At 37.8% G+C, this 21,846-nt stretch overlaps 1 protein-coding gene and 2 long non-coding RNA genes across 3 annotated transcripts in view; 1 reads left to right on the forward strand and 2 right to left on the reverse strand.

Annotated features, from left to right (window-relative positions):
* The window catches only part of LOC140853591 (probable serine/threonine-protein kinase PBL16), a 50,067-nt gene that overhangs the window by 15,568 nt on the left and 12,653 nt on the right, over positions 1–21,846 (forward strand). The window lies entirely within an intron of this gene.
* LOC140853596 (uncharacterized) lies at positions 1,238–3,653 on the reverse strand. The gene is made up of 2 exons (XR_012136672.1): positions 3,559–3,653; positions 1,238–1,632 (listed from the first exon to the last, which is right to left on the reverse strand). It is a non-coding gene; the product is annotated as an uncharacterized lncRNA (long non-coding RNA).
* The window catches only part of LOC140853584 (uncharacterized), an 8,483-nt gene continuing 505 nt past the window's right edge, over positions 13,869–21,846 (reverse strand). Inside the window, exons 2-3 of the long non-coding RNA XR_012136663.1 lie at positions 14,311–14,413; positions 13,869–14,236 (exon numbers count right to left, since the gene is read on the reverse strand). This is a non-coding gene — a long non-coding RNA (uncharacterized lncRNA). The remainder of the gene's footprint in view (positions 14,237–14,310; positions 14,414–21,846) is intronic.

The raw sequence follows: 21,846 nt of genomic DNA on the forward strand, positions 1-21,846 counted from the left end.
AATGGGAATCAAACTTATCAAAGAATGTCGAGATAGAACCCCCTGTACGGTAAAATTTCAACTTGCCAGGACCCAGGCTAACATATAAACACAAAAACTGTGTATATCCATTGCCCCAGAGCAGAGTAAAAACAAACAAACATTAGTGAACAAGGATGCTTTACATGAAGGATATACAGGAGAATCAGAGTCCGATACAAAAGAAGTTGTGAAAACCCAAAATGTTACAGTTGCCAAGAGTACCAAAGGAGTTAAACTGGAAAAGTAAAACCTGTAAGGAGAGTTATCACCCGAGTCCTTGATGTGATGAAATGCTGCAAATAATACCGGAATTGGAAGTATGCTGAATATATAGCAAAGACAGCAACAACAGAGGAAAAGGAAGCCATCTCCAGATGAATGTGAGCAAGAGATCCTCTCTTCATCTGAGATAAAGTTGTGAAGTGACCTGCACTTGACTGGTGAAGTCATAGGCATAGATTTATAATGTGCCAGCATGAAGAACCTATTATTGGCCATCCCCAGATATATATAACGATTAACATAAAACTGTCAGTAGAAAGTAGAACACATGATAGAGATATGGAAGAAACAATCCATTGGACCAATGGCCATTAAAACCTGCAACAAAGTCCAACAAAAGTTAGTGAAAAAATACCTATTTGTATGCTTTTCTTTTGTTTTTTTATTTCCTTTTTTTTCTTTTTTCCATTCTCTTTTTTCTTCTTTTTTTTTTTTTTCTTCCAGCAGTGTTTTTTCCTTTTCTCCTTGTTCTCTTTATAATGATGTACAATATGGAACATCAGAAGAGTTAGTGAAGCAGTCATGAAGAAGAAACTTGACAGAGTATATGCCACTGTACATTCCTTGTGATGTAATCATCTGTTGAACAAAACTGAGTAACAGTAAGAATGATACTTCTGACTTGATACCATTGTAAGTACCACGCATCTGATATATTGAGTATGCCTTGATGGATGACTGTAGGAGTATAAGTATGCTGGTTTGCCTTATGATTAAAACATAAAGCATGAAATATACCCTGATTGAAATACCAGAAGGTGCAAGCATCAAACTTCGAAAAAAATGGGACATCAGCACAGAATTTGAAGAACTTGCAGCAGCAAACTTTTGATAGCATGAAGTATAATTTGTGTGGGAACATAAACTGCGGCCTGTATATATAAGTAATCAAAGGCAAGACGCTTCTTCTCATCTTTTATTTTTCCATTTAACCTTTTTCTTTCCCTTTTCTTCCATTATTTTCCTTTTTTTCCACTTAGTTTTTTTTTGCACTTCTATTTTTTCCGTCTATGTACAACATTCTATTTTTTCCACTCAATTTCAAAAATCCTTTTTTCCCTCTCTATTTTTTGTTTTTCCTCTTCAGTAATCTTTTTTGACTGAAATTCATACCAACCGCCATAACCATAAAAACAGACACAAGTATAACATTATTTATCTGATATCGGAGAACCATTATCATTTTAAAGTGCTCCATCAGTTGTTGCCGTACGATCCCAACATTCTCGCTGCCTCATGAATACCCTTAAGTATTATAACCCCAGTGTGGCCGATATGCAACAGCATAACCATTACAGATGCAAAATAAGACCAGCAAGCTGACCCATCCTGCCAAACAAAACCAACAGTTATTTCGTAAGGATGATTAAAATGCAAGAAAAGGAAAGTTCAACGGCGGTCAGAATGATAATATTTATCGATAATAGAAAATTCCATGAGCATCAGCTTGTAAGAGATATATAGCATTCTGATCTATGATTTCAGCATATGACCACATAAAATCCCCTTGCAGAGCCCTATTTGCAATAAAATCTGCCACCTGATTTGCTTTCCTAAAAGTATATGAAATTTTATAACCATCCACACTTGCAAACCACCGCTGCAGATCTTGAACATAAGGAATATGATTCATCAAATGGAGAGATGGATTCTTTAGCCAAGACACAACAGTAGTGGAGTCTCCCTCCACCAAAATTCAGGTAGCTCGAAGTTTTTGAATAGCAACCCTAATTGCAAGCAGGCGGCCGTTGATTCAGCAAAAGGAACAGATAGATGGGGAAGTAACTTACCTTCTGCTTGCAAAATAAAAGCCTTATGATTCCAAATGACGTAACCTGCAGCCGCAGCCGCCTTATGTTGAACAACTGATGCATCAAAATTAATTTTCCAATAGGAGGGGGTAGCCAAGACACAATGTGAGATTGGTGTGAAGTTCTTCCCAGTTGGCTATTCCAGTACTGGCACAGATTTTGAGGATGTTGAAAATGATCACATCTATAATCTTTTACAAAAATCATCAATTTATATATTAACTGTGCAATCATCATTTGATTGTTATTGAAGATTCATTCATCGCGAGCCCACCCGAGCAACCGAGCTGCATATGCCATAATTGGTTCTTGTTCCATCACCACCAAGGCATTAGAGCGATACGGTATGAAAACTAGCAACGAATTAAGATAGAAATTCAATCGGTACATGCAACTCAGTTGTTGCCAAAACAACTGTGTATGACAACACCATAACATAGGATGTTCACAATCTTCCACCTGATGACTACATACATCACAATACCTTTGATTCAGAAGAATTATGTTGCATCGACTGAGAAGGTCTTCACGAGGTGGTGGTTCCATGCCAATCTCCAACAAAACTTTTTTACATGCAAAGGCACCCATAAATACCAAATCCATGCAGAATTAACTTGCAAATTTAGATCATAATTAGTAAAGGATAGTCTATTCATATCACTTAAAGAAATGTGTGGTAGCTTAGAGGAGCCCCGTACCAACTGGTCAGTCCACTCTCCCTATGATAATGCTATTGCACAAATTAGATTAAGAAGATCATACAAGAAAACAAGAGCAAGTGTTTGAATATTCTAATTCCTATCAGTTCCTATAAGATCAAAAACATTTAAATCCAAATCCAAATTGTCCATATTAATATAAGTAGGCCAGACCATAATAGAAATTGTTGTTATCCAAGGGTCCTTATAGACATTAATTGCAACACCTAAACCAATCACCAATTGAAATTGATACTTTAGAAGAGAACCAGCATGAGTAATTTTTCATCATATTACAGAGGAATTCCTAGGACAAGTATAATCAATCCAAGATCCTATAAATTTATATTTAACATGCACCAATTGCGCCCATAATGTGGTAGGATGTAAAACTAACTGGACAGCAAGCTTACAAATGCACTGAAGGTGCCGCTGAGTAGATACCTGAAATCCCAATCCCCCCTTTGATTTTGGAGTACAAACCTGACTTCATGCAATAGGATGAAAAGCACGGTGTTCTGGTGCGTGTCTCCAAAGAAAAAATCTAAATTCTTTATCACTGTTGTGAAGTATAGACATAGAGATATGAAGAGTAGAGTAAGCATAAATGAAAATTACACACAAAACTGACTGAAGTAAGGTCACATGACCAACAAGGGATAGCATTCGCCATGTCCAAGTAGTGATTTTTTTTTTAGCAACTTTATCTAGCAAAAATTAAAAATTAGGGGCTTTAAGAGACTTACTTGATAACAGGGCCCTCAAATAATGCCAAACCCCCCTTCTCTCTGGAATATGAAGCAGATCAATTATTCGATGTTGAATAATGTGATTTATACCTGGAGAGAAAGTAATATGAGATTTAGTAAAATTAACAGATTGACCAGAGTAAGTAACATAAGCGTGCAGAATGGCAGTAATACAAATAGCATTTTGCTTGGTTGCAGGAGCCACCAAAAGACAATCATCCGTATAGAAAATATGAGAGGTATGAAGCTTATTATGGATTTTATAACCTTTAAGCAACTGCATTTGCATAACAGTATGCAAAAAATTAGAAAAAACTTGAGAACATAAAAATGAAAAGATGAGATAAAAGAGGGCACCCCTGATGAAGTCCTCTAGTTGCAACAAAAGGAGGTGTACCATTCAAAAGCAACATAAAATGGGGATTTGAAATGCATCCACAAATCTAAAAAATGAATTGATCAGGAAAACCAAGCTGTCTAAGTATATTGAACAAAAAGAAACTTGATCATAGGCTTTCTCCATATCCAGTTTTAATAATATCAAACCTGTAGATGGAGGAGCACAATGAAGAGAATGCATAATTCCTTGTGCCAGCAAAATACTGTCTATTATATGACGATCAGCAATGTAATACCCTGTTCAACCCATCAGATTAGGCCCACAAAGCCCAAAACAAAAAAAAAAAACTATGAAGAAGACTCCCAATGGGAGTCTTCTTCCACCGATCTCATCGGAGAGGAGAAGTCGAATCCGGAAAGGATTTGGCCTCCCCTCCATCCTATAAGATCTCCTCTTCTCTCCTTTAAGATTGGCCATGACGAACACCGGCGATTTTTCGCTCTCTTCTCCGTTGAAGTCGTGGCCTCCTATTCTTGTGCTCGTCGGAAAATAGAGGCTGGAGACACCTTCGGAGCTCAGGTAACGCTCCAACCTTTCTTCCTCTCCCTCTTCCCTTTCTCCTCTGGCTCCAAACCTCACTGCCGGCCACCGAAGGAAAGAAGGCCCTATTTTCTTCTATTCGGCCGAGCCATTTTTCTCTCTTTTCCACCCACCAGCGCCACCGTCCATGATGCCACACCCCTATAGCATGACCCTCATCTCCCTATCTTTCATTTTCGAGAGGTCTTGGCCGTCGGTGACTGGCCAATGATGGAAAAATAAGAAGAAAGGGGGCGGTCCCTTATTTTCTGTTATTTTTTTTAATCTCCGTCGACCGAGCCTTACCGTCGGCCATCTTTGGCTCCACCGCCACTTTCATCTCTTGCCAGACCTCCAACCTTGCCACCGCCCTCGCTGAAGCCTGAGCCATCGAGCCCCCTTCCCTCATGTCCCTCTATTCGGCTAGGAAGAGAAAGAAGAAAAGAAAAGAAAGAAGAAGAAAGGAAAAGGAAAAAGAAAGAAGAAGAAGAAGAAGAAGAAAAAAAAAAAGAGAGAAGAAAGAAAAAAAAAAAAAAAGAAGAGAGGATTTTCTCTCTCCCTTCTTTCTTCCTCTTTTTCTCTCCTCTCTCTCTAAAATTTTTCTCTCCTCTCTCTCTCTTTTTCTCTTTAACTACATCACGGACCTTATGACAAATTTAAGATGAAAATAAGATGACCTGGAATTGCTTCGAAATCCATACAATAGGTTGAAACTCAGTTCGGTTCTTATTCAAAATTTATAGCATGTGATCATAGTTAATTCATATTAAGTCATCTTAATATAACCTCTAATGATCTCATCATTATTATCTCTTTTGAAGGATACGAAGATTTTTTCTTCACTTTCTCTCTTTACTTTCTCTCTTATAACCGACTTTCTCTCTCTAAAAAGGTCTATGAATCCTGTATCGAGTTATGTTTTTATCTTCTAGGGACTCATCTCTCTTTTAAATAGAGTTATCTGATTCAATTAAGGAAGATTAAAGATCTAGGATGACCGAAGTAAGTGAATCTTACGCTTCTTATTTATTTTTAAATCTCCATAATTTTCATGCATATAAATTTTTATTGATGAAATTATATTTTTTATAAAATAAAGATCAGCATATGTGATACGAATAAGCATATTTTATTATAAGCATTGATTTCATGAATATATCTTATGAAAATAGTATGGTTATGAAATATGAATTTTATAGTTTTTCTATCTATGTATATGTATGTTTAAGAAAAAGATATAAAAATTTTAAAGACTCTCAGATAACTATGAATGAATCCCATCGAGAAGGTCGACATCTGGAGCTAGCATCCATAAGAATACAGGTCTTACCAGCAGGTATAAAGTTGGGATATGAAATAAGAACTCTATCGATTAAGAAATATGATCCTGTCACAGATATAATAGTGATCTTAGCATGAATATCTGAGATCAATATTTTAAAATATGACATGAATACATGACAAAAATGATTTACAAAGTATGTTTATGAAATGTTCATGATTTATGCATGCATGATTGGCTTATGACTTGTTTTATTATATATTCTATAAAATACTTTATTTTATATTATTTATTATTTTTTAAATAATATATTATCATAAAAAATTTATGTTAGATCCGATAAGAAAATGTAGGTTCTACTTATTGGGCTAGTGTAGCTCATATTCTTTTTATTTTTTTTTTTGTTCAAAGGAATAAGGTTAGGATCGGTGAAAAAAATCCAGACTTGGAGATCAATGAAGTAAGTTTGAAAATTTTATAGTAAAACTTTAGTTTATTTTATGATTATAGATTTGTAATAAATAATTATAAATTTTGATATATAAATTTGTATTTGATTTTGAATTTAAATACTTTGAACCAATATTAGTTTAATTATTTGATGAACAATGGAACTAAATCTTTTATCTGTTAAATTTTAGCTGATTATGATTGATTGCTTCGTGTTATCGTGGGCCTTATCCCGTAGTAGCATGACCGTATTATGTCCTGAATTTGAGACGTGACAAGTAATAAAAGCACTTTGTTCCTGTGAGATTAAATGAGGTAAAATAGATTTAATTCTGTGAATCAAAATTTTTGCAATGGTTTTATAAACTGTGTTACAAAGGCTGATAGGACGATAATCACTTGGATTTTGAGGATTAACTTTTTTTGATATTAAAGTAATAACCATGTTTTTGTCCAAGAGGTAGGAAGATCAGCATGAAGAAAAAAAAAATTTAACCGTAGATGAAACATCATGCTGAATAATTGGCCAAAATTTTTGAAAAAAAATCTCGAAAATCAATCCAGGCCAGGCACTTTATCCGGATGCAAGGACATGACAGTATGCTCAATTTTCTCCTCCATAACAAAGTGAATAAGCGAATCAATCTAACTGGAAGATAGAGTCAATATTATCATTGAATAAAAAAGATTGGGAATCACCACATCCGCTATTTATCTATCATGAAAATGGTCAAGCAGAAGATGTTGAATGACAGAAGGATCATCAGTGGTACCACCTTACAGCAAAGAGAGGATATTAATTCGATTAGTTCTTCTCCACAAAATAGTAGAAGAATGAAAGAACTTCATATTAACATCATCCTCTTTAAGCCACTGGACACAGGATTTCCGACGCCACATAATTTCAATGCGATGAAGGGTCATGTTATATTTTTGAAGGATAGCAATAAAACATGATCATTCATAGATAAAATGCCATTATGAGATTCTAAAAATTGTATGTCATGGATCTGATTATATAACTATCTAGCCCGAGTGTTCAGGTTACCTAAAGTAAATTTCTACTTGCTTATGACATGTCTAATCTTTTTAAGAAGAAAGAAAAGTCTATCCAAAGGATTAAGTGTATTACTAATACAACTCTTCCGAATCAAATCAAGAATATTAGGATAAGTAAATCAAAAATTTTCAAATCGGAACAATCGAGGACCTCTATTAACTTTGCCAAGAATAGAAAGAAGGAGAGGACAGTGGGCAGAAGCAAAATGAGTAAGGCGAGTAATTGAAGATTCAGCATACATATTAACCCATAGATCATTAGCAAACCCATGATCAATCCATTCCCAAACTCGAGTAGCACCTAATTGATTATTGCATCAGGTATAAGAGGGTCCTGAGAAATCTAGATCAATTAGACCCGTTGATCGAAGAAAAGCACAAAATTCCCTAACATCATGATTAATGGTGAAAGTTTTTACCTCCTTTTTTATCAGAGGCATTCAAGATATACTTAAAATCATTGATAAGAAGAAAAGAAAATCAGAGAGATAATACATCCTAAATCTACGATCAGAGAAACCTATATCGAAAAACAGAAGTACTGACATACACAAAACCCAACATCCACAAGAGACCATTTTGTAAAGAAAGAACACCAAATGCAATCTGATGACCTATATGATAAACATTAATTCTACCAAGAACCTTTTTTCAAACTATAATTATGCCGCCTGATAATCCAATCGTAGAAATCATATGCAAATCCCAAGCAAGACCAAAAATTCTACGAATTTGATTATAGGCATTCAGACCAAGATGAGTTTCTAAAAAAAAAGTATATCTATATTATATTGTCATAATAGAGATTTCGTATAATTTATAAAAAGGGGCTTAGCCGCACCCCAACAATTCCAAACAAGTATTTTCATGATGATATATTGGGGGAGTGATCCTCAGTCTGATCATCAAACCCAACATCTTTGTCAATTGAATTCACATCCCCTTGAGTTATAGGCACAGTAATCAAATTATGAGGAAGGAGACTACCTTGTAAAGTATTTTGAAGCTTCTGACACACATCATCATGAGTTTGATTTGATTGATCATTGGATAAAGAAGGTGTATGATGGATCTGAGTATGAGACTTATTTGATGATTCTCCTAGGTTAGTATGAATATCTAGTGATTTGAAAAATAAAATATTAATAGATTTCATACCTTAAGCACTGATACCTTGCCTTTAGCGATGGAAGAAGGATTTAACAGTGACTGATCATTATTTACTTCTTGTCGTGGATCTTGCATAATCAACTTAGCCTGTGGTGGGGAGGTTGAATTTGATCAATCTTCAGGCTTCGTAGGTGAACATTTCCATTTACGTACCTCCTTTCCAACTGCAGGTTGTGTAGCAAAGAACACCATCGATTGAACTATATCCATATTTTGAAGTTCTTGAACAGCCTGCGATGTATCCTCAACTAAAATGCCAAATTTAGAAGCACATTGACCAATAGATGTACCATGTTGACCTAGCACCATAGATTGCTTTAGAGGCTTTTTTGGTTGCAACCATTCATTGTTGGGTCGTGCGTCCACCAGCAAGGGAGGATTTTTTAGAACTCGAGGATACCTGTCGATTAAGTGAGGGGACTAGCGGTACTCCAGATGCTCTAATACAAGGATTAAAAGGAAGACACTCCTCAGCCCCCTTGGTAGAGCAACCACAGGTATCCATTAAGATTCCAATTTTACCACACTTATAACAAATATCAGGCAGTTCCTCTTAGATAAACTGCTGTCAAATAATGTCATCCTGAACCTAAATTCTAGCCTCAGGACAAACTGGCTTCTGAGAATCTATCAAAACACAAATTCTAGCATACTCCATACATAAGGAGTTTAAGGTCCATTCATCCAAAAACAATGGAACACCAGCATAAGATGCAATTTTTTAAATTTTTTTTGATTCCTACGATTCCAACGGGAGGTCTGGCAGATGGAGCCAAATCCTTAACTGTGTGATAGTATCCCATCCAGGCTGAAATTTTGGTCTCTAGGGCTCCAAAGCAAGTAACTGGCCAGCCAGGGATCATGGCCCTTTTTCCAAAATTCACTTTAATTTTCGAAGATGGATGCTGAAACAACTGTAATCCATCGAACAAAAAAGACACCTGAAAATCCCCTTGAACATCCCATCGTATATATGCTTTCGCTAGCATGCTCTTTAGATTTGTAGCCTTAAATTATTGCAATACATGTACCTCTGTCATCCGTGAAAGAGAAGAACAATCCAATGGCCTGCAGAAGTAAGATTATGTAACTGTCCTCCAGCGGGAGGAAAATTGAAGGAAAATGAAGAAAGTATCTCAAGAAACATAACAAATTAAGGTGGAAGCAAGAGAGGATGCTAGGAGACAATGAAAAGAAAGCAAAGATGGAAGAGAGGAACCACCTGACCACTTAAAATAATTAATTGATCAAGGCTTCCAACTTAGGAAGGGGCAAAATGTTGCCCAAAAGTGGTAAGCAATAATAATGATGTATCTATGAAGCAATGAAACTTGGCTTATAGGACCAACAACATCGCAATGATTTATGCAATCTAAGATCTTGCTGGCATGTAATTGCTTAGATCTGAATTGTACTGTAGAAAGAGAATAGCACATAGATCTTGGCCATGTTAATAAGCCAAAAGTATTAAATTCTGCATGCCAGGATATGCTTACCAATTTCTATACCAGGGGCGGCTGAAGGGCAAGGCCACTGAAGCCCTTGCCTTAGGCCCCCGCACCCAAGAGGCCCCCCGCTCGTGCGCATCCGGCATCGCGGTCCAGCCTCCGCCTCCGACGTCCCGGTCCACCCCCCCGGCCTCCATCAGTAAGTTTCTTCATTTTTTTTTGTTTTTCGACACTCCCCCTCCAGCCTCCGCCTCCGGTGTCCCGATCCACCCCCCGGTCTCCACCAGTAAGTTTCTTCATGTTTTTTTGTTTTTCGACACTCCCCCTCCGCCCCGGTTGTGCGCCGAACCGGCGGCCTGCCGGTCCGCCTTCGTTTCTCGAAAGTCGGAGCCCGGAAGAAGGCCCCTCCCTGGCTCCGCCTTCGTTTTTAGCTTTAGGCCTCCAAAGATGTTGAGCCGCCCCTATTCTATACGTAACACTGTCAAGAGCAAGACTTCTTTTGGGAAATTCCTCAAACTGCTAGCCTCTAAACCTGCTTGCGAAGCCACCAAAGTCAAGAATTTGACCCAACCAGTATGGCAGAACATTCAGCCCCACCACAATTTCAGGTTACATCGAGCTGGGCATTTTGGGGACAATGGAGGCACTGACCAGCAAAAGGAAGTGATTTGTGGATAATTTGGGAATATGAACATACATTAAATCATAATCTTGCCATCTTTATGTATTATCCATAAAAACCTCATCTACTGGATTCATATACCCATTCACTGATTGGACTGCAGGGACAAAATAGGAGCATGGGAGGGAGAATGAAGGAAGAATATAAGATAATTGTATTTTAGGACTTATAATATTGAATTTCAGAGCTTCAGTCAAATCAGCATCCATCAGTGCTAGAAGAGAAGCAGATACGTCCTTCAAACCCCCCCGCCCCCACATACACATACGTTTCCACACACACACACACATATACATACATATATAGAGAGAGAGAGTTAGCAAAGTTAGTATTACATATATAAAAAAAAGCATCTCAGTGCACAAGGCTGCTGCTGTTATGGGGTCTAGTTCAGATACACAAGGCCTTATCCCGGGAGACTGTTTCTACGTCAAAGCCCACTTTCTCTAAGTCAGCTATGTATATACTTGAAAATATTACACTATGACAATTCTAGATCAATTCTATACAATGGATTAATTGCCAAAAACAACAAATATTCTCCCTTAAAAATCAAGGCAAACTAAGCTAATATTTTATAATTTTCATGTCGTACCAGCAATTCACATTACATCCCAAAATCCATGAAGGCCATGCTGCCGTGGTCTATTATCCATAATAACATGGCGCTAACAACCATAATCCTAAATAAAATAAAGATCCAAATCTATCATATATTAAATAATCAAATAAATATTGATTTAGAATGACTAAATTCAAATTTAGATATCAAAATCCATAATCCTCAAAATTCATAAAATTACGGACTACAAAAAGTCACAAGCAATTAATAAACTAAAATCCTGTACTATAAAATCACCAAGCTTGCTAGTAGGAACTTCAATGTAGAAAAAAAATCAAAATAAATTGCCGGAACTCTGATTCCTAATTTCTCGGTATCTATCTACATGAAAAGCTGCAAACACATGACAAACCAGACAAAACGACCTCTGGATCCCAAAAACAACTGAGGATGGTTTGGAAATATGAGTTTCGCAACTGCGTCATCAAGCATACCAAAAACTCCACGAGAGGCCAGACTGAAACCAAATATTAACGGATGGAAGTCCTGTGACCAAACAATAACAAGGACGACATGACAATTAGCTTTAATAGATTTAACTACTAAAAGGGCAAAATAGGAATTATAATAATCATAATAAAATTCTCAGATCAAAAAGTTCAAATATTACGAACCACGTCAACCAAAGTGCTGCGAGGTAGAAGAGTAAGAGGCTGCTTTTGAGAATGAAGAAACGTAAGCACACGCGCCAATCGAAGAGCTAGCGCCATCCTCATGCTCCAGCTAAAACTTTCTGTGAAATAGGAGGAAAAAAAGTCGCAATAAAAAGAAACACTAAGAGAAACTATTTCTTCTTTTTGATAAAGGAGCAGAATGCGAAAGAAACCAAAAGCTCAAGGCTGAAATCCTTAGAGACGACAACACTTCAGGCTGAAATCCTTGACCTTAGCTTTGGAGGTGGGAGGGATTACTAGTGAACCGATGCTAGGGTGTCCTATAACTTAATAGTCTACAATTTGTAAATAATCTCGTCACTTTATAATTTATATTAGATGTTCACCATGCAACCGTTGCCGTTGGGAGGAGCGCATTCACGTTAAGCCGCGAACGAATGCCAAAGCCACCCACATAACCCAGGATGAAAATATTTTTCCCATTTTGCCCCCCCGGTTGCGCCGACCTACGCCTCGTATAAAACCCGCGCCAGTACCATGAGCACTCACTCTTTCTCCCTTCCCCTTCTCTATTCCCCTCCGCTTTCGAAACCCTTCCATCTCCTCAGAGATCGACTCACCAGAAGCGGAGGAAGGCGATCATCTGTTCCATCTCCATTCCCTCCTTCCATCTCCTCACGGATCGCGTCATGGATCGAAGGCTACGCTTGAGAGAACTCATCCAAAAGGAGAGGGATGAGGAGAACCCGCAGGTCTTCACCGTCACCACTGATTAGATTTAAACTATGCCATTCAAACATCTATGCTCAAGCAGGATCTCGCCTTCGGTTAAGGGGTTTTCTACTGCATTGATCATTGACAAGTTCCCTTTTAAACCATCATATGTGGTAACATTCTGTGGCGTGATTGATTTCTGTGAAATACAAGAGATTATACCTTCAAAATGTCATAACAATGTTGAATCATTTGATATATTGTTGTTATTATTTCAACAGGGACGTTGATTTGTTTTTGTATCTAGAGGTTTTCTACCGCATTCACTCAATATTGTATCGATGCATTTATTTCATACGTCCAGCTTCTCTGTGGGAGTGTATCTTGTTGATGACTTGTCTAAATGGGCCCTTGCGTAGATTGTGTAAATCTCTGTGGATGGAACAGGGGATGGGTATTTCTTATTCAGGTATTTTTAAGGATAGTTTTTATTTATTTTAGTACAAACCTGATAATAGATTTAAAAGGGTGTTTGGTTACAACTGAAATTAGAAAAAAAAGAAAAAGAAAAGAAACTGGAATCAGAATGATTAAACCCACCAAAGCACTTGATTCATAACCAAAATCTAAATAGGAATTGAAATAAAAATTTAAAAGTTGTTTGATTGAAGGAAGTTCCCAATTCTAACCATTTGATTAGAAATAATCTCATTCCAATTTAGAAATCTAAACGAGAATGAATAATTCTCATTTCAATCATTTGATCAAAAAAAAATTTATTTTAATTTCAATTTTAAGGTTGAATGAGAGGAATTCTAATCTATCTAAAATTCAATATCTATTCTATTATTTGAGTCATAATCAAAAAAAAAATTCAAAATTAAAAATAAAATAATCAAATCTTTCGAAGCATTTGATTCCTTATTGGAATCAGATTGAAAACTTGAAATCAGATTGAAAACCTGAAACTTTAGGAGAGAGAGTTGAGATTGATTTTTACCCAATTGTTTTAGGCGTTACGTGATTTCATACATGCGGTCCCACTCAGGGTCCTACCTGTTGGCACAAGAAATGCCAGGTCCTATGAAGTGACAAACAATGATAAAGAAAGGATCAACCCACGCTACCAACCCCTTTGTGTCATTGCCCTATGATGAGCAATGTCAAACTTAAACTTATAAGCTGCACCTGATCCTAGCATTTACCCAAAAGTAAACCGGAAACTCATAGTGGCGTATCTAAACATTCCATACTAACCATACTGAACCATCATGCATCAACATTTCTTGGATTCAGTATGCTAAGCTCGTTTCTTACTCCCAGCAAGTTTCTTATATGTTTAAATCATTAAATAAAACATTCCTTCTTAGGTTTCCATTTCAAACCATTTTGTCCTGGTTGATGCAAGTTTTGTTTGTTGATTCTACTGTATTTGATCCAATCCAATCATCACCTGCCCGCATCTTCCGTGTTTTTTTTTTTCCCCCTCTTTAAGTACAACGAGGAGGCACCACTGTTTAAAAGTCTATTACAGTATGTACATCATTATACAAGATATTAGCCTAAACATTTGGAACAGAATAAGAATAGTGATCAATGATTCTGAATTGTTCTTCAGAAGCTTGATCTGCTAGCCTGTCCGCAGCTTTATTTCCTGGCCTTCTTATATGTGTAGCTTTAAAAGCAAAAATCACCTGCGTCCCTACATGCTTATTCTGCAGCAGTAGATTAGTTCGAAAATTTTGCATATTATCCATATTGCGTAATTAAATAATACTTGTGAAATCACCTTCGACCCATAGTCGATTAGCTTGAAAATCCTGCAGAGCACATTTAATTGCTTCCCCATGCTGCCACTGACTCAGCTTGAAACAGAACAACAAGAAAGAGACCTGCCAGTTGCCCACCATAGCTGGCAATCGTGAGTGGTGGTTGTAGAGACGCTTGCAATTAGGTATGTAGAATAACAGATAAAAGAGCAACATTTACAATATACTTTATGCTTCACCTGGGGCCTAAATATCTGGGGGAACTATGTTACTTCAACATGTTGCTCTAAATCCATTGACATGTTTTATGAATCTATTGGTATTTGCCTACTTTTCATTTCACTGATGGGAATTTGAACTACCTAATTCGAGCATGCTGGACTCAAAACTGCAAGGACTGAACTATGACATTCATATGGCCCATGGCATGCTGTTTCCCTTACTGTGATTCAGCTGCCTGTCTTTTTAGTTTTCCAACAGCGCACATATGTTCAGTTACTGTAAGTATTCCAGGAGATCAGGACATTGTCACTGTTGGATGGATGCTCTCAATTTCCACGTGAGATACCTATTCGATAGTTTTACTGTACCTCCTCCTAATTATGGAATTTACAGTTCATGTAATTATCTTCTATGCTTTGGCTTGTTGACAGTTCGTACTCCTATGCTGTAATCATACTGTTATATGATCTATGAAGCACTTGCTCCTCTTGCTTACCAAAAAAAAGAAAAAAGAGGACTTTTATGTACACTATCGTGATTCTAGTGGTTGTGATCCACAAGATAGTATACACTTGTGAACAAAACTCATATACGAGAAGTCTCTTGCTTATACAGGACAAAGTCTCAAATTATTGGATACAGTGGTACGATGCAGTATGTTTTTGGGCAAATTTACAAACTTCTGCTAACTAGTTATTCAACTGATTTATAAATATACTAATGATGCTAACATTTGTCAACAGATTGATCTTTCAGATATGAATTTTCAAGCCTTACGACCTTCCGTCATTCATTATGGACAAGAACAACTTGAAATTCTCACCGACGGTTTCACAAACCAAATAGGGCACGGTGGATCCGGAAGAGTATACAAAGGTAAAGCACTCGACAGTGAAATGGCAATTGCTGTCAAGTGTCTAAAAGAAGGAGAAATATATACCAAAATGTGGAAGGTAAATTAAAAACTATAAACTCAGCAATACATTCTTTTATATTGATCTTAACATAAATCTTTTATCTTTTGTCCAGACAGAATTGACATTATTGAATAAGTTTCAGCACAAAAATATAATCAACTTAGTTGGGTACTGCCCTACATTTCCCTCTTTAGCTATCATGACAGAATTCATGGGAAAGGGCAATCTAAGGGAATATATTGGTACGTTTCTACCTATCTCTAAATTATTACTATTTTATGCCACCTTAACTTGACATAGACGATAATTATATAGAGAATAAACTTTATTTAAAGAATACATGAAACAAATTATGTTGATATTTTAGTAAATTTGTAAATGATGTGTGTTGATTTTGTGGCAGATTCGGACATTAACTGGCTTTTAAGAGTGCAGATAGCATATGCTGTAGCGAAAGCACTTTGCATAGTACATGCCGGAGGCGTGACATTATATGATTTTAAGACCTCCAACATTCTCATTGATGAGGTTAGAAATTTTTTATCTCCTAAAATTTTTTAAATTTGAAATTGTAGCTTCCACTAATTCTTCTTTCTGTTGTATTTTTTATCATTCAGGATTATACTCCTAAAATAGCAGACTTTGGACTAGCCGTCGGTGAAGAAATCCCAGTTGACTGGCAATTACCAGGATTTGGAACGTACGGTTACTTGGATCCTAGTAAGTAATAAATTATTTTTTTTTTACAATTGCATCAATAATTAAAAGATTGCTCTAAAAGTATATTTGCACCACTGATTTCATAATATTGTATGCTACAGTTGAAGAAATTCACTTGCAGTTTTTCCTAAGATTGCTCATGTAAGTACTCTACAGTAAAACATATCCAATACCTAAAGCCTTTTCAAATATCCTAAATACTAGTAAAAGTTCCCAGCACACAAAACCTCTGACATCAGCTTTCATTTCCAAATAAATTCAAAAGCACTCAACTTCCTAGAGAAACTCTTCCTTTTTTTTTCCAAAAAAACTTTTAATTAATTTTGTTGATGGTTATGTTGCTTTTCTTACTAAACACATTGTGAAAGGTTTTATAACTTTGTTGATCTCCTCAACGCGGAAACCATTGCTTTTTTCCCTCCCCTTTTTTGTGAAAATTGTCAATTTCTCTTTTCATAAATAACCTCTATGCTCATGCTCCAACTTCGATCCTTTCCATTCTTTATTATCTTCCAAATCTTCCTCTCAGATAATTTTAATATGTACAAGTAAACTTCTTTAAATGACTTGTTAATGCATCAAAATTCCTTCAAACATTTCTGTATTCTCTCTCAAGCAATTTCTCAAGGCAACATTAAGCCCCCGACAATGTACAGCAATATTTCAGTTTTAATGATTTTAATTTACAATCCTATTTAATCTCCAATGCAACAAAAAGATTCATGCAAGGTGAGCTGAGATTCACATGTCTATATCACCGAAGGATAATGGCGGTAAAAATGTTAACAACATGTGTTTGAAAAGATATTTTACCTATCTTTTGAGTGATAATGTGTGTATTGGCTTTTAAAGGAGTGTGGTCAACCAGTGAATTTTCTATTAGAAAAATCCTGACGGCACCTGTCAAGAACCTCTGGATCTTCTGCATGTACCTGAGGAGATCTGCAATAGATCCAAACTCTTTGAAGACAGCAAACACCAATCTACTACCTGGATCTGTGATGGGGCACCTCCCTCCGAGGGCTTGAGGAAGGCACCCCCCTTCTCTAGGATTTCTTCAACACCTGAGGTGGCAACACTAGAGAAAGAGAGAAGAGAGATGGAGGGAGAAAATATCTGTATTCCATTATTCATCATACGAAACCCTAATACAATCTATGTATATATATAAATAGCCAATAGATCTCACCAAAAACTACCCTGACTTAACCCAATACATGAAAGCACTCACCAAGCCCATGTACATCCATATCTCACATGTTCTCATCCCTTGAACTTAATTCCAGTCCAAACCCTTGAGTTAGCCCCCTTAAGACCTATCAAACCAGACTTTAAGACCCTAGGATCAAAATCCAATCCAAGGTCCAAACAAAAAATCCGTGTTGCTCTGCCCACGATATTGAGCCAACTCAGTAAACTCTAGGATCAAACCCAATCCTAAACCCAAATAGAAAACCCATGTTGCTCTGTCCGCGATACTGAGTCGACTCAATCTGACACTAAATCGATTCAGTCTCAGATTGAGTCGACTAATTTGAGACAGTCAACTCAATCTGACACTGAATCAATTAACCCGAATACCGTGTCACAGCTTTTCAAAATACTATCTTTTATTTCTCTAAGACATTATTGACCCAAACTAGAACTACATCGATCCACCTGCGACTTAATCGATCTAGTCTCAGTCAGAGCCCACTAACACACTGAATCTGCTCTTTTCTCTGCAACTTTAGCCCTGACTTTGGTTCTTTACTCCATCTTGTATCTCCAGATATTCGGAACCTCAACCAAACCCCTTAAAGTCCTCATCATCTGAATCTCGAGCCCATGGAGAGCTACGCACTGTCTCCATCCTATGATCACTCCTGTCCTAGCCCTAGGACCATGCCTATCCTAGTCTTCCGGAGCCAACACCCTGACTCTTCTTGTGGCCTCTCAAGACTTGAGAAGCACCACACCAACTCTTACAGTCTCCACCTTGATGCGCCTAAGCCTAAGCAAATTTGATAATATTCTGCATGCTCCCGCTGTCGCTACATGACAGCCCCTTTTATAAACATCTTTGCCACCGCCAACCCACTTTAGCTTCTACATGCTCTTGGAGACCCTTTGAGATGACCGCCTCCATAACTGAAGACCCTGGCTCGCTCCTCTGCATCATCATGAAAATTGTACTCCCTTATGCTAAGCAGCCACATCATCTGTCCTAGACTTTCATGGAGAAATCGCAGCATTCCTGAATCGACACTCATTACATATCTTGACAGTCTCCTCAGAACAAAGCCACTCTAAACTCATGCCAAATCCCTCTCCATCTGTGAAGCCACCACTGCCTGATGCTCTACCTAAATCTGAAGTCCATCTGATGCCGTAGAAGACGACTCTGTAACCGAATCATTCGAGGTAAACCACCCAACGGTGTACTGCTGGACCTATCGCAAGCACCTCGATCCTCGTCGCTGCTGCTTCGGATCCTCTGCACTCCACGGACCCCTCCAAAGTCATCTCAAATACATCGTACCCTGCAGATTCCTTCGAAATCTACGAGATCATCCAACTCTTCACCTTCAGTGATTGAACCCTAAAAATTCTACTATAGCCATTATCTTCTTCTGCCCCTACACCAACCATCGCTTCAGCTTTTCCTGGAGGAACTGCAGCTCAAACCTCATCCGACGCTCAGACCAATCTTTCTTACTCGAGGCTCGTCACCATCTCATAGGTATCCAGATCATCTCTTACTGCAAATAACCCATCTGATATGGTCTTCCCAGAACCTTGATCCATGGTGTCTGCAACCTCACATAGATCCATGCAATGCATCACCGCCACTGATGCTGGAATAAAGAACCTATCCCTACGCCCCTTGGCTCTGAACTTATGTTAAAATATCTTCCATTCGTGGAGGTACCTCTGGCCGATGCTTCACCTGAATTGTGGCTCCTCCTGATGCTCCTGCAGAAGATAAATCTGATCCAAGATCAACTGTCCAATCCTATCTTGCTAGACCTCCACCATCGCTACTTCCATTTTGGATACCTCCGAAACCACAGAGGACCTCCTCCTCTTAAACCCACTGCGACACTCTATGGATCAGCTATCTCCATCCTCCTCAAAGCTTCACAGACTCTTGCTCTGGTCGAACCACTAAATGCATCTCTGACTACTTCCCCACCTTCCTACACCCGAAGACTGCAGTCGCTTCTTCATCTTCTCATCTACCAAAATGCCCCTATGCTATCCTTCTCCCCAGAGATCCTATCGCCTAACCGCCATACACCTCGATTTTTCCACCAAGACCCCCTCCAACCAAAATTGGATCAGCAAATCATGCACCCAAACTTTCCATCCCAAGAAACATCCCTTCCCATCAATCCTGTCAGCCTCCACCTTTAACCTGCTGCTCCCGATTGGCCAAACCACAGCAAAAAATAAAAACAGATATGAGACATACCGTGGAATAAGTGTGCAGATTTTTGATTTTATCTTGTATAACTTCTTCGCTTTCATGCTCCACCAGGCTCTGATACCAATTGTTAAAAAAATCCTGATTGCACTTGTCAAAAACTTTTGGATCTTTTGCGTGTATTTAAGAAGATCTGCAATAGACCCAGACTCTCTAAAGGCAGCGAACATCGATCCACTATTTGGATCTGTGATGGGGTGCCTCCCTTCTTGGGCTTAAGGGAGGCGCCCCCATTCTCTAGGGTTTCTTCAAGAAATAGGACCGCAACACTAGAGAAAGAGAGAAGAGGTTGCTCTGCCTACGACACTGAGTCGACTCAGTCTGGCACTAAGTCGACTAACTTGCGTATCGTGCCACAGCTTTTCAAAATTGTCTTATATTTTTTTAAGACATAGTCGATCCAAACTAAAACTGGGTTGACCACCTGCGACTTAGTCGACCCAATCTTAGTCTAAACCAACTAACACCCTGAATCTATTTTTTCCTTCGCCAGCTTCAATCTTGGCTCTGCTTCATTGCTCCACTTTGTATCCTTAGATATCCGGAGCCCTAATGGAGCCCCTCGAAGTCCTCATCGCCTGAACCTCAAGCCCGTAGAAAGCTACGCACCATCTCCACCCCAGGACCACTTCTGTCCTAGCATTAAGACCACACCTATCTTAGTGTCTTAGTGCCAAAACCTGACTCCTTCTATAAGCTTCCAAGACTTAGGAGCACCACACCAACACTCATATTTTCATGGATGCACTAATCATCATGGAAACAATAATTTCACTTACATCGTCTTTCTTGTTTGTAGAATTAATCTCCTAGACATCATATATGCTATCTCATTATTTATAATCTTTATAGTTAAAAGTCATTGACATCATCTATTATCATTATCATAAGACATATGTCTCGAAACACAACTCTCTTGAAACAACAAATTAGTTAAAAATCCCCTTCTTAAGTCTCTTATAGATACCACCAGATAGCTCCTCATGGCTTGCGCAAGGGGTAGGGATTTGATTCCGGTTGGAGTTAGCCTAGAAATAGAGTAGAAAAAGTTGGGAAGTAGCCCCTCTAAATCTCAACTGAAGAAAACATCTCATTTTTAGTTTACACATACACAACAAAAGGGTGATGCATGCTCCCACAATAGATATGCACGGCCATGACTTGTTTGACCCAACCTACACTTTAGGTAGGTTGGAATTAAGGAGTTAGCAACATGACTCCAGCTTAATTTGCCAAATACTTGTAGTGGGCTAGCCTGAATTAAGTCAAAGGAGATTCAAGTTGAGCATTCAATGGTGTAGACTAAAGCTTGACCCAACCTATCTATAATGCAATTGCAATTTACTGAGGAGTCTTTTTTTCTTTTAATTAATTTTATTCAGCATTGCTTTAAACTATTGCTTTTATTCAATTAGCTCTTCACATGAAATTTAAACATATCAATATACATGCAGAAGGACCTTATAATAGAGGGCCGAAGGTTGATGTTTTTGCTTATGGTCAAATGTTATTTGAACTACTTGCAAAAGAAAAGTACGTTGGAGTTGTGCCTTCTGTTAGAGGACAACTCAATGATCATTTCAAAGATCAACGTTTTCATCAAAACTTTGCCGAGGACTCATCATACAATATTGAAGATGGAAAGAAGTTATGCCAGATAGCTGAGGAATGCTCCAATGTTATTGCAAAGCGTCCAGAAATCGCAGCTGTTGTTAAAAAATTTAAAAGTTTGAAAGTTTGGAAGTGGCTTGTGGCTTGACTGTTGACTTGAAATTGAAACTTTGAAAACTTAAAAAGTTTCATGTGTCTCTTTGAGCAGCGCTAAGCTGGACAAAATTACAGGGCAATGGGCTTAGACTCTCCATACCCTACCTTGTGCTCTAAAATAGAACACAGAAAGCACTGTGATAAACATTACGAGACATAACTCAGGATAATAAGTTCAAAGCAATTCCATGAAAGATTTTTGTGGCTCTTTGGCTCCAGGTATTGTCGGCCAAATAAAGAGGGAATTCCATGGTTTATTAAGAATACTTTGTCCAGGCTTATGGGGGAAATTCATGCCTTTCTTTTTCTCCTCTTTTGCTTTCTACTTGGGCATCTGAAGGCTAGAGATCAGGACGCACATGGCCAAAAAGTGTATCAAGATTCAACCAGCATGACTTTTGTATCATAATCTAAAGAAAAAGAACTAAAACCGAAAGATCTATATCCTACTTTTTCTCAATCCA

Source organism: Elaeis guineensis, chromosome 1, assembly GCF_000442705.2.
Source record: "Elaeis guineensis isolate ETL-2024a chromosome 1, EG11, whole genome shotgun sequence".
Taxonomy (NCBI): Eukaryota; Viridiplantae; Streptophyta; class Magnoliopsida; order Arecales; family Arecaceae; genus Elaeis; species Elaeis guineensis.